We start from the raw sequence: 13,175 nt of genomic DNA, 5'->3' as shown, positions 1-13,175 counted from the left end.
CCTTCTGTGCTTGCCCAAACCCTCCTGATCGATTTTAAGGCACAGACATCAGCTTCCTAGCCTTGAAATGGCTGACCAGCCCTTTGCCTATCCCTACACCTAAGCCTGATCAAATCTCCAAACCATACATTTGCTTACCCTAGAGGAATCCAAAAATTTTGGGAATGCTGACCAATGGGGGTATAAAACATGGTGGAAGTCTTTGCTTTCCTTTAAGTTTTTTTTTTAAACTGGGGGCTTTCTGGTCCTGTGAGTGCCATGGTGTTAGGGCATTTGGCCAGAGAGGAGGAGCCTGGATCTGTTTCCTCCCTCTCCTCTCAAGGTGTGGGCCTGTGCTGCCAGGATGGGGCTGCATTCTCCAACCTCCCTTTGGGACACAGCTGTACCATGGCACGGGAGAGATTTAGTGGGCGACAGGGAGGGAGACCAAAGCCAGTTGTGTGCTTGTGGCATTTTGCTCAAAAGATGCTGAGTTCCAGCCCCAGCTCTTTCTGTATTTTATCTGTGTAAAAATCCATGCAGTGTAAAAAAGGATCACTCCTTGGGACCAAATACTCTTGCATGGATTATGTGTTTCTTGCTTATGCACCCTCTTTCTCCTCCCAGCTCAATCCACACAGAAGCTCCTTGGCTTTTCAGAAGAGCTGCCACCTTCACTCACAGCTGTTCTGGCACTCAGGGGAGCATTCCCACACCTGGAGAGCCACCATGCCACCACTGGGCTGTGCCTTGGTGCTGAGGGGAGGACACCTTCTGCAGGTCTGAGTCCTCTGAGAGTGAAAAAAGACATGTCTGGATGTGCTGAGTCTCCTCAAGTGCTGCAGCACTGCAAAACCCTATTGGCAAGTGAGGGTGAGCCCAGTTTTCCTCTCTTGAGTTCCTCAGAAGGGCTGGATCTGAGGGACTGCTGAGAAAAATAAATCACTGCTGATGGAAATATCACCTTGGAACCAGTCAAAAACCACTCTGAGGAACATGGTTTTATTTCAGCTTTGGAGTCACTGCCTAGGAATAAATAAGAGGGTTTGGGGGCATTCTGCAGATCATTGGGGAGCATACTGCAGAGTCTCGTCTTCACTCACGTTTTTTCATCCCCTCAATTTGCACAGCAGGAGCACTGATTTGTACTCACAGCAGAACTGGTTGCTGTTTATCCAACCCCAAATATAAATATTTCCATAAAGATAAAATTTTAATGCAGGGCTTTATGACAAAGGCTGCTATTTGCAGACTGCCATTAACAAATCCATTCTGCTGTGGTTTAAATGGAAAAATTTAGAGCTGATTATAAAATGTTGTAATCAGGTGCAGCTATGAAGATATGGTAATACCTGAACTGGAGACAGAAGGTCCTGTTGGGGATAAAAAGGCAGAGTGAAGGACTAGAAGCCAAGCCTAAAAGGGCACAGCCAGTGTCCAGCATGGCAGCACCATCAGAAGAGCATTATGAGTTGCATGATAAGGTTCTCCCCCAGAACAGATTTCCATGAGTTATCCCAGGGAGAGAATGGGAATCAGTACAGCTCCTTCACAGACACATTTCGGCGGCTTCGAAAATTAACTCATTAATTCTGAACAAACAAGTTCAAATAAAAACTTTGTCTGCTTTAAGAGGAATTAGCTAGAGCAGAGGGAAATGGTAAAGCAGCACAGAGCAAAGTCTGGATACCCAGAGAGGGACAGGGTGGTCCATTATGCTCTCACTAAAATGAGACTCTTCCCATTTTTCCCTAACTTCGGTAGGTGCATTACTTTTGATAACACCCTCTCTGATATCCTGAACACATTCTAAGGAAGTAATTAGGAGAGTTGCTGCAAGACATAATGCAATCCCCTCAGTTGGTCCAGATGTTTCTTTTCTCCATCTCTGAAAAAAAGTTCCTGCAAGCACAGAATAACATTTGCCATTTGAAAAGCATTGTCCATCTGAGGCTGACAACACAGAGGAAAAAATCAGAAAAAAAAAAAAAATAGGTTCTGTAGTAGTCCAGCAGTGTGGATTCCAACTAGGCTGATAATTCACAGGTAAGGTAAATTTAAATAACTGAAATATGAAGACATCCTTCACCATGGTTTTCAGGAATCTGCTGCCCAGTGACCCCTTTAATGTGCATTTCCACTATCAAGGAGTGAACTTAAGGCTTGGATTCACTGTGGTTTGATCTGACTGTGGTTGCAACTGCTTGCAGCCAGGCCCTGGTGGTTGCTGAGCCTGGCAGAGGAGGAGGAGAGCTGACCACGGCGTGTGGCTGCTCGGGGTGGCTGGGCATGAGAGGTTTCTGTGATTCCTCCATGGCACTTGAGTGGCCTTTAATGCGTTCTGCCAGCACGAGGCCAGCCCTGGGACGTGTCTGAAAGGCTCCCCTGCTAGAGTGCAACAGGTTTTGACAACCACCAGAGCTCAGAGGAAGAACAAATGTGTGATTTAGACCATTGTTGAGGACTTCTTCCCTGCAAAGAGAGTTGTCACATTGCAAAATTGTAAAGCTGCATATAATGGGGTGCTGGCTGCACAATGTGTTAGAGCCATGCTCTGCTATTATTTAACAATATAACTATGGTTATTTACCAATCTTAGATTGCCAAACCACAGAGGAGCAAAACTACGTGAAAAACTTAGCATGTCTAAAGCAAAAATTTGTTCTATCTCAGGCCACGTTATTATATTTTAAGATTTTATTAAGAAATACATTTATTAAGCATTGTTTGCCTTAGAGGTGAGTGGTTCTGAAACTCTATTTCTTGTATCCACATAACATGCCAGTAAATTTTGATGTTTTAACAAGAGTTTGGGGTCAGTTTCCTTAGGCAAGCTGAAAAAATTATTTCTGATGATTTAGTTAGTTGTGGTGGTGTGGTTTTCTGTAATCATACACCAGGCAGCTGGAATGAGGTGGGGAAATTAATCTCTGGTGCACCTTTAGAGTAGATGGATAAATAAACCCAAAAGAAATTAAAAGACAAACATAACTTTAGACTGATTCTAGAACTACTTTTGCTTTCTGCATACAATAGAAGTTTACACGGAGAAGACTGAGAGTGAGAGGCACTGGGAAAGTTAAAATAACCCAATTTCAATGGATAGTTTTCCCATCATAATCTGAAATTAACAACGTGGCACTGTGCAAGCACAGAACAGAGGGAGCTACTTTATCCCATAGCCTTTGCAGAAAAAAAAAAAAAAAAAAAAAAAAAAAAAATTTTAAAATGCAGCCTTTGATTTTCTTATTTTACTCCCTTCCTCTGAATGTCCCCTATTTGTAATGCTTGCTTCTGCCTTTCTGACAAGCCCCAAATTCCTCAGCTCCAGGAGCTGTGGGCACATGAGAGCTGGCAGATCAGGCCTTGGCTTCCCTTCCCTTGGAACATGCTCCCTTCTCAGATGGGGTGCTGCTCCAGAATAGAAATAACTAATGGCAGTGGGACTGCTTGAAAGCCACATGGAGGGAGGAAAGAGATGTTATTCACTTCAGCAGTGCAAATAAAGTGAGAGCTTGCTTTCTCCAGGCATGTGTGGGAAGGGCATCAACAGAGCAATTACATGGTGGGTGGGAAAGGGGATTTTGTCACTTTGGCAGTGCTGGCAGACAGAAATAAACTGCTTCTAGGGGAATAGCAGGGTAAGAACTTGCACATCAAGAGCATAAGAATTAAAATGGGCCCTTAAGGGGCTTTATTGAGGGCTGGTTTTTTGGGTTTTTTTTTAAGTGCCTAAGGCCCCTCCTACTTCATTGTGTGCAAGCCAAGAATCAGGAACGGGGTGAAAAAGTGAGCAAGTTGCATCAGAACTAGTAAGAAACTATTCTGACTGCAAGAATCTGATTGCAACCCTTATGCAGCTGTTACAGAAGGTGGCAGAATGGCACATTCAGCATGCAGGGCTGGTGAGAGGGGTTCTGGTCAACAAAGCAGAGTGTAAGAAACCCTCTACCTTTTCAAATCAAAAGTGGAGTCCATTTCCAGAATAGAAATAGAAATAGAAATAGAAATAGAAATAGAAATAGAAATAGAAATAGAAATTAGAATAGAATAGAATAGAATAGAATAGAATAGAATAGAATAGAATAGAATAGGCTGAGTGGGGAGGACACTCCAAGAACTGCACTACGTGCTGGAGCTGCTTGTGGTTTTTTCCTGGTTTCCCTGGAATTCCACATTACTGATATGAAGGCACAAGGCAGAGCCTGCTCCAGGTTGACTGGAAGAGGGACAGGAAGCATTGCTGTTCTGCACACACAGCTGCGAGGTGTTGCTGGTCTTTTCTGGGAAATAAAAAAAAAAATTCTAACAGCTGTTACAGTAACATTGAACCATTGATAACACATTCAGGTGATGGAGATGGTTTTGCTCCTTTCTCATGTCTTTTCCTGCTAAAAGAAAACCAGTTAGTGATGTCCACCAGAGCAGATGAGCAGACAGTTGTAATGTGATAGTGATGAACAGGAAATAGCAGGCTGCTGCAAGAGAAAGATAAGAAATATGGTGTGTGGAACAGAGAGGAGCCCCCTCACATGTTAAAAAAGCACAGTGCCATTGCAGGGGCCCCAGTGCCAACAACCAAACTGGAGTCACTCCTTGCTCGTGGAGCAGCTCATGGGGCCCATTTGGTGCAGCAGTGCTCCAGCAGCAGGCTGGGCTGCCCTGCAGAGCCTGCAGCTGACACAGAACAAACCTGCCTTCAGCTAGACAGCCTGGAGATGTTTTAGATGGCAGATGATTGGTGATGGCACGTAAAATTGACAGCTCTTCAGACTAAAGGAAGGAGCTTGACTTAATGAGTGCAATGGGTGGGTGTATAAGCAAAGACTTTTCTAAGAATTATCATTACCCAGGAAAGGCAATTTTCAGCTGAACTGACATTGCAGTAATTAAGGGCCAACGTAGAGAATCTTGGTCATTATAACTATTTAAATTTCCAAATTGCTTAGTTTGGAATTGCTTATGCTTGAAGTGCTACTGACAGCCCCATCACTTTCTATTCTCAGCCAGCTTGATTGGCAAATTGCTGAGGTCTTTTCCTCACAGCCACAGTTCCACCTTGGTGCCAAAAGTCACTACCTGGAGCAGAGCAGCAAGCAGCAACCAAGGTCAGATCAAACCACAGTGAATCCAAGCCTTAAGTTCACTCCTTGATAGTGGAAATGCACATTAAAGGGGTCACTGGGTAGCAGATTCCTGAAAACCAAGGTGAAGGATGTCTTCATATTTCAGTTATTTAAATTTACCTTACCTGTGAATTATCAGCCTAGTTGGAATCCACACTGCTGGACTACTACAGAACCTAATTTTTTTTTTTTCTGATTTTTTCCTCTGTGTTGTCAGCCTCAGATGGACAATGCTTTTCAAAATGGCAAATGTTATTCTGTGCTTGCAGGAACTTTTTTCAGAGATGGAGAAAAGAAACATCTGGACCAACTGAGGGGATTGCATTATGTCTTGCAGCAACTCTCCTAATTCTAAAAGTGAATCATTATATGTTGTACCTGCCAGTTGCTTTAATTCTCTTGTCATAGCACAGTCAGAGAGACTGGGAGACAGAAACCATATTTTTATTTTAACAATTTAGAAGACTTCGTGCATTATTCTGCAGGAATGGAGGCACTGGTCTCCCTTAGCTTTGGCATGTTGGCCTCCTTTTCTTTTCCCCTGTAAAAATGTATTATTGTGCACTTATTGTGCACTTTGTTCTACCGACTTAGAGAAAGAGAAATTGTTTTTTTAATCCCTCTTCCTCTGTACTGTCACTTTTGATTCACAGTTGCTAAGCGTTGCAAAAGCTCACCAGAGGGACACTCTCATAGTGTGATTTGCAAACTTTGAAATAACACCCACCAGCAGAAGCACCATATGCTACAAAGTTGCACAGTAAACTGACAGCAGTATTTCATTTATAATTTGAATTTCCAAAAATGTCAGCATTTTTCACATCAACAAATGCTTCTCAGCTTGCAGTGCATGACTTTTTCCTCTGAGTGGACATTAAATTGTGCTAATTCTGCTTGAATTTCTTCAGACTTCATTAATTACAGACACATTGAAATCAATTTGCTTTTATTATGGTAACTTGTTGTATTGAGACAGAATAAATCTCTGAATTTTCTGAATGTGCAGACAAGTCACTGGGCTTAAATGCTTACCCAAATGTGTGTGGCATGTGGACTTGGAGGCCATTTGTAACACTGATAATCCAGTGTACCCTCTTTGATAATCAAATAAAGTAATAAGGAATAGGTTTTTAATCAATCAAAGGCAAACTCCACATAAAACACAAGCTGTTCCCTTTGTGGTTAATTTTCATCCAGCTGCACTTAAGTACAACAGAGCCAGCAGAGAAAACTGCTTGGCAGCACTTCTTAATTAGGGGACGTTAATTACAGCTAAATACTATACAATTTCTATGTTATAAGAGTTCACCTAAATCAATGTTATTATGGCACTAAAGGAATTAATAATGATTTCATACGTAGAGGCTGTTGCCAAACTACCCATTAGTTCAGAGTTTGAAGCGACTTCACAATGAAATCTCTAAATGTGCCTTACACAAAGCCCTGGAGCACTCACAGACAATCACACGTGGCTCTTGCACTGTGTGCTGCTGACTGTGCCTGGTGGCATCCCCTGCTCCTGCTGGAGTGCTGACGGGCTGGGCGACAGAGGCAGGCAGGGAAGGGCCCTGCAGGACAAGGCACACGTCCCCACAGAGCTCTGTCCATGAGTGGGGCTCTGTCTGTCCTTCCATGGGGCAGGGGGCAGGCAGAGCCTCTGGAAAACCCACAGTGCTGGAGTTCTGGATGCTGAGAACTTCAGACTTTCTCTGGGCACAGACTCTGACTCCCAGGAGAGCACTGCACTGGCCCTGAGGCTGTGGAGAAGCTTCCAAAATTGATTGCTGGCACTGGGATTGCGGGTGTGAAGTTGGTTAGAGGTGTGTAGTATCACAGGGTGGAAAACTTAGAGTTTGGGGTTTTAGAATACAGTAATATATATGAAGCAAGATGGAGGTTTTAGGACAGGCTGGTCCTTCTTCTTCACTTTCTTCTTCACCTTCTTCTCCATGGGTTTGGGTGGTATTGTGTAATCAGACAGAAAAGTCCACAGTGCAGGCTTTGAGTGATCAGTTATTGGGCTAAAAGTGAAAATAATTTAGGTGTCATTTCTTAATTGGATAGTTTAGCCTTAAAAGACCTTGTAACAAGAGCTAGTTGGCCATTTTGTGCCTTGCTAATGAAAGACTGCAGAACTCACAGCTGTGAGGCTGTAACATTGGTAAGAAACAATAAACACCTGAGTCTGAATGTGAGCCATCGACTCGAGTGCCTTCAGCCCCACCTCGACAGAGGCAGAAAAAGGAAGCTGAAAACGGGCACCACAGACACTTCCCAGTTTGGGTCCCAGTGCTGAAATACAGACTGGGGTGTGTGGGGTGGGATCACCCCCCTCTGGCTCCCAGGCCAGGGTTCAGACACGCTCTTGCACTGAGGATGGAGGACCTCTTGTGGAGCTGATCCATGCTGAAGTGTCCTGCACTGCATCTACTCATATCGGTGCTTTAAGTGCAACACAAGGATTAAAACACTTTTTCTTGCACCTTGCAGTTCTGGCAGCATCTGCCTTGTTAAAATTATGGCTTAGTATTTCTAGATCAAATCCAAATTACCAAAAAGGGAGGAACATTAACCTGCTATGCAGGCAGAGAATTTCTCCCAGTTTATTTATCCTTAAATAGGGATCTATGAATGTCACAGCAGCCTTGTAGTAAAGGGGGAAGAGAGATCAAGACTAGGCTGGATGCACAGAGCAAAGACCTGGTCTGCACAGAGCCAGGGCAGTGAGTGAGCAGTTCCTTAGCTCAGGCTTTGCACAGAGCAATCCTGATGGATTAAAGCCCTCTTTGTGCTCGCTGGGTTTGAGGCAACTGCACTCCCTCCAGTTTTCCTCGGCACAATTTGTACAACTCACAGGACTCTCCCTCTGTTCCAAGAACTCGCTGGTCTTTTCCCCCCACCCTGAGTTATTGCTGCCCTGGGAAACACTTAGCTGTACCCTTCATTTCCATGGGGAGCTTCTCCCTCAGAGTCCAGCTCCTCTTTTTCCCATTCTGCCCTTTTTGTCCACCGTGGTGGATGAGGTCTGGCAGGTGCAAAGAGATACCTGAATTTGGTGGGTGGCAGAGGGGAGCTGCTTTACAACTTCATTGGTTTATTTCTCAGAAATGGACAGAGAAAGATTTGTGTTGTTGCAGGGAAAAGCTGCTCAATTTGTATGTTTTAGAGTAAGCAAGAGTTAAGAGTTAATGTTTTAGAGTAAAGCAAGTTACTGATTTATTAATGACATGTAATTGACTGGCAATGGGTAAACTATAAATCCAGGGTCAATATCAGCACCACAACAGATAAACCACACTACGAGATGCTTTCAAAATGTAAACAAATGCTTGTAAATTCAAAAAGAGCCTGCCACACGTAATCCCCAAAAGGCTCCCACCACATTCTCCCTACATGAGGGTGGAGAGGGACCCCACAAGGCTGCCCATGCACTCGAGGCTCCCTGAACTGTCAGTCCACTCAGGGTGTGTGTCCACAGGGAGGGGCACTCCTTGTTCTCGGGGCTGGGGATGTGAGGGGCTCCCCCCAGAAGGGTGGGAGAACCTTGCAGGAGTTCAACGCCCAGCACAGGAAAAGTCGCGTTCAGCAAGCACACGCAGAGTTTTGTAAGGCAGCTCCTGAGCTGCCAGGCTTTGAAGAGCCGACCTCCAACCAAGTTATAAAAGTTGTTGTGCTGCACTGCCCCAGGACGGGAACATCAAACAGATCAGGAGGTAGATGCAAAATTAACCCTTTCTAAGGAGTCAACAGTGAGAACACGTGGAGGAAATGTTTGTAGATCAATACAGGTACCCACAATCACTAAGGAAGGCAGGCAGCCCTGGGAGATGTGCCAGCCTTTACCCGAAACCATCACCCACGCTGACTTTTTTTTAAAGTTTTGATCCATCTGAGGACAGTAATGACCACATGGAGTTGCTAACCCAAATGTATTCCTGTCACCCTGATTTTTTAAGATTTTCTAAAGCCTTCTGAGTTTACATTCTTGTAGCAAACTTGCAAACTTTCTGTAAATAACTTATTGTTTTACATTCCTTCATAGAGGCAGAAAAATTTAATGGACTGGTAGTTTGTCCAGTGTCGTTGGAGAGGTGGCACTTTCACCCTCCAATCCACTGGCACCTTTGGGAAACTATAAATGCTGGAGTCAGAAAAAATAAATCAGTGCTTTTACTGTGACAATAGCAGCAGCTCCCATCGTGCTTTCTCGTGTCCTGCAGTGACATATTCCAGCACTGGGTACCTGTGCACAGCACCCCACTGGGACACTCCAGAAGAACAAGGGGCACGAGGCCAAGCAGGGAAGCCATGCCCAGAGCAGAAGGCAGGCAGGAAAGCTGCAGGGAGGTTTGTGTCCATGGCCCAGGGTATCACTGGCTCAGGGCAGGATCACCCGACATGCCCAAATCTTGGATATACCAGACAGCCCAGCCTTCACCCCCACTGCCACTGCTCTTCCTGGAGTAAGCAAGAGAGCACTCTGCCTGCAAACCACAGTGTTTGGCCTTTCACTTTGTAGTGAAAGCACTTTTTGTTTAAGAAAACATATCTGCATCAGCAGGAGAACTGTATTTTAGCGAAACATTCAGCAATATTTACACCAGCAGAACACTAACAGATAGTGCTGCATCTTTTACGTATGGAGCAAAGGGCTGACTTGCAACAGACTGCTATTTTGATAAGAATACCTTCTGCTTAGGAACTATTCTTAAGTTTATTTTTCAAGTGTTATTCCAAATCCATGTTATAAAATGTTTATACGTGCACTTAGGAACATGGTTATGGTATAGATGTAAAAGGGGAGAAAAAAACCACCCCGCAACTGGTGTCTTTTCTCATACTTAAAATGTCAGAACGGATTTGCAGCTCTCTCACCCTGGGGCTCTGCAAAGCCAACCCTCACAACTCAGGGGATGCTGTTGAAGTGCCCGTGTGCCCCCCAGCCCCCAGCACGCTTCCGTGGTGCTCACATCTGCAGGGTAGCCCAAGAAATGCAGAAGCAGAGTGGGTCTGTCACCTTAAGGATGTGAAAGGAGATGTTCCCGTGACAATAAAAGCATTCCTAAGTGCACCTCCAATCATAAATCATTTTCAAAATTGCTCCTGGCTTTTTAATTTCTTTCATTTGGAGGATTTATAGTGCTCTGATGTGCCAGAATGTTTATTCCATGGGCTGCCCGTCACGTGGCACCCCACTGGCACAGCACCAGGCTCCAGTCCGTGTTAATCTAAACCTCTGCAATGATCATCTGCAGCTTCTGATAAATGACTGATAACTCTGGGTGTAACTCTTGCAGTGATTAAAGTTAACATCAGCACAGAGTGCTTCGGAGTCTCAGCCTCTTCTTGACGGCTATTTGCCATTCCCCCTTTTTAGTATTGCCATCACTGAAACAAAAAGCTTCTTGTTTGAAAATTATTTATGGAGTGTTGCAGTGCTTTATAAGATTTTCATACATCACTCTGTGAGCTGGGATCCTTTTGGATTAGAGTGTACTCTCAATTTCAGTCCACGGATGAGAATGACTTGATTTCTTTTCCTAGTTTGCAGCTCCAGAAATGGCCATGAATATGTATTCTGTCTTTGACGCTCTTTTGTGCTGGCTTTTGGGGAAAGCTGTACAAGATCTGAGAAGTTAAAGATGGAGTGGACCCACAAGGCCCATCTGCCTCCCTGTGCAGGCCTGTGCTTTCTGAACCCTCTTGTATGGGGTTGGGTCCCAGCTGGGGGGCTCCTGCTGCCTCCCTGGTGGGCTGCCAGACAATCTGAGATAATAAAGACTGGCTGGCACTCCTCCTAAACTCCCCCTTTGCTGTTTTTGCCCGGTGCCCCTGATATAAACCCAGCTCTTTGTATCAAACCATTCTCCTCCATTGCTGTGATTCACATTTACCTCCATCAGCACTTTTGCATCCGTGGTGTGCAAAGGCACCAGCCAAGAAGCACAACACATCCCAGCAAGGGCTGTGTGAAAACAGGACCAAACAATCAATCCCTGCCTCAATGACTCAATTGCTCAGACGAATTAAATGTATAATATGTGACAGGAAGCAAGGAATAAACCCTGAGGTCTGGAGGGCAAAGCATTTCAAAGTTACAAAAGACTAAACTGCCCGTGCAATCATGTCTCAACCTTTGTAAATGCCACTTGCAGTGGCAATGATGTTTCCTGGTCCGCCTGTCTGTCTCCCAGCCATTCCCAAAACTAAACTGGTGGGAGATTGATTGTGATTCCTTTCCTTTTGGTGCTAGTATTCCTCCTCTCCAGATGAGGGACCGTGATTCTGGCTGGTTCACTTCCACCCTTCTTGGATCAGTCCTGCTCTGCATCTGGACTTCTGAGTCATTTCCTCCTCCATGCCTTCCCTTCCACTTTACTGTTCCTGTTTCCTTTATCCCTCTAACCTGCACCAGTGCCTTTCTCCCCCTCCAGCCTAGCCCCTGCCTGCTGGTGGAATTACGCTCTGGCAGGCACCACGTGCCACACTGACACCACAAAGGCAGGTCCCAGCAGCAGGACCATCTCCCCCTTGCCACAGGCTCACGCCCCGAAACACTGGAATTCCATGGGTCTCAACTGCTCCAGTTTCTAGGTGTGGGCTGAAAACTCCCAGCCCACCCCTTATTTTTGTTCAGCTTCATCTTCTGACACTCTTTCTGTGAGAAAGTTCAGTCAAGGAAGACACCTACCTAGAAAATTTCAGTCCAAGCAATTAGCTCGCCAGCGCCACAATTGGAGCATAATGGAGAATAAAATGTTTATGACTCCTGTAAGTGGTTGAGACTCCAACTTCTGCCTGGAATGAGTGTAATTTCTGAGGAAGGATTTAAAGCTCTATTTGTGCTTTGCTCATGCACTTCACTCCTGTTCTCTGGAAACATACCCTATTGACCAATTACTCTGTGTTCAAACACACAAGCAGCAATTAACTTACACATCTGCCTCACCTGTCACACGTGTATTTAAAATTCTCTCTTAGCATCTCAGAGTTTCTTAATCTCGTCAGCAAAACCCAAAGCACTGATGTATTCTCAGGCACAGCACTTTTTTCCTGCTCTCTCCGAGTGTTGCACCAGTTTTACACCCCATTGAGTTCAGGAGAGCTATACAGCAGGAAATTAGGCCCAAAGTACATATAGAGGTTTAAATCCCATCCTAAAATACTGTAACACACTGCTCTGAGGCCCTCTAATGGAGACAATGGCAGCCACGATCAGCAAAATGAAATGGAATTAACACTAAACAAAGAAATTTCCACTGGAGGAGGCAGCTCAGGGAACACACACTCAATGAGGAGTGGATAGATACTTCTGTGCAGTGGAAGTAACTTTTATTTATGCATTTATTTGTTTATTCAGAGCAGAAGGTCAAGAGGAATTTTTTTTTTTTTTTTAAAGAAGCAGGGGTGGGAAGTGAACGAAATTAGATCAGAGGGAGGAGTACAGGAGAGACCTCCTGGAAACCTCTGCCTGCACAACTTCGATGGGGAGGTCATTGCTCCCGGGGCCACCCCTGCTGTGTCTCCAAGGACAGTCTGTGGGCAGAGGTGATCTGGTGAGTGGCCACGGAAACCTGTCCATCCTCTCTGAAAATGCCACGTGTGACTTGCCCGCAGGCTAGCACAGCACTCCGAAGCAGCTCAGTGCCCTCCCGTGTTGCTAACACCCCCCTTTCACCCTGACTGGCAGTGTGGAGCTGCCCGGGGCCACGTCTGCTCCTTCCTCTCTGGCAAATCTAAGCCAGCACAATGCCAAGATCCTCCTGCTCACCAGCAGCGCTTCTGAGGGATCCTGCATTGGGATTTTACCCGGCATTGTCAGGGCAAGCTCAAGAAATGTTTCAGAAATTACGGAACAGCTTTGCCTTCAGTCCGCTGGGGATACCTTTTTCTTCTGCCTCAGCTGCCTCCTCCTCACCTCCTCATCTTAAGTGTCTTAAAGTAATAGGAGTTGTGGGAATTTGCTCAGGGTAATGGTAGAGAAAAGTGAAGATATTTTTCTCCATCACTGTAGGAATATACCCACGCTGGATGCCATCAAGTTGTTTGAGTATGTTGGACATCCACACT

The sequence above is a fragment of the Vidua macroura genome, chromosome 5, assembly GCF_024509145.1.
Source record: "Vidua macroura isolate BioBank_ID:100142 chromosome 5, ASM2450914v1, whole genome shotgun sequence".
NCBI lineage: Eukaryota > Metazoa > Chordata > Aves > Passeriformes > Viduidae > Vidua > Vidua macroura.
This window is presented reverse-complemented; position numbering follows the sequence as displayed.